The sequence below is a fragment of the Aphelocoma coerulescens genome, chromosome 6 (genome assembly GCF_041296385.1).
Source record: "Aphelocoma coerulescens isolate FSJ_1873_10779 chromosome 6, UR_Acoe_1.0, whole genome shotgun sequence".
NCBI classification, from domain to species: Eukaryota; Metazoa; Chordata; class Aves; order Passeriformes; family Corvidae; genus Aphelocoma; species Aphelocoma coerulescens.
This window is the reverse complement of record NC_091020.1, coordinates 29,384,549-29,385,816: the sequence shown is the minus strand read 5'-3', so window position 1 is coordinate 29,385,816 and position 1,268 is coordinate 29,384,549.

Genomic DNA, 1,268 nt, shown 5'->3' with positions numbered 1-1,268 from the left:
CAAGCTAACCAAAAAGCTGATGAAAATAGAATTCTCTTTTTGAAATTAAAAATATCAGGGGCTCTTAAATGGAATAGCAGGAAAGGCTTGGTGAGGATTAAACAAACAGATGAGATTAAGAATGTGTTAGACACTTACAACACTGTATCCAAATGTACCCTATTAATAGAGAGATTTCTCAATTGCACTGATTTTTAAAGAAACAAATCCCTGAAGATTAACGAAGCAGACTAACAGAATTATATCTCATGTGCTATTTTTAAAAAATCAGGAAGATAAATAAAATGAGAACTTAATCTAGAAAACCACTGGGATAACATAAATTAGGTTCTTGGGAAAATACAGATTTGGACAATAAGAGAACTGTGTTTCAAATAAAGTCTTTGATCATTCAAGATAAGTATACTGGAAAAAGAAATTTTCTGCGTTATTTGATTTCTTTAGGAAATAATCTCTTCCTTCTCCATTTCTACCTGAAGTACCAGAAAACCTACCCCAAAAAGAAACAAAAATCTCCCACTGTTACCTCACTGACAAAAGCTTTTCTCCCATCCCTGATATCAAAATTTCTTGTATCCATTACTTCATCCATATTGTACTTTAAATATGCTGCTGCTGTAGTGTTTTAACATTTCAATTTGCTTGTGCTATTTTCAACATTTTAAGTTCTTTATAAGAATATACAAAGGAAGAAAACTGTTTACTGAACAATAAAACAAAGTCTATCCTCCCTCTAAACAAAACCTTCATTCATCTTGCATAGACTTCAGTTGCTTATTGCACAGAAAACAAAAATAAGTCCTACAGATGTCTGGAAAGGTATCCTGCAATGAGAAACTTCAGGATATTTATTTAATTTCTTAGACTGAAAGAAAGTTTGGAACCACCACTTCATGTAACACCTTTCTGTAAGGTGCAGACACAAACCAGTCATCTTCAGGGATTGTTTATACTTAAAACTGTTCTCTTAGGCTGATATCTCAGACTTAACTTAAAATATAAGCACCTGCATATACCGCATTCTAGGAACATGTGACTGGAAGAACAATCCACATAGGAAAAACTACAGTAAAATGGTTATATCCTGAAATGGATTTCAAATTGCTACACCACATTCTTGCATCTTTCAAGCCACAACAGACTGGTCACCATGGTATTTCAGGATTTGATTACCAGCTGCAAAGAAAAGGAAAGTTTTTTTGGAGCACATTCATCAGACGTTATTGTATATAATCTTTTTAATTGATGAATTCACAACAGCAGCCATC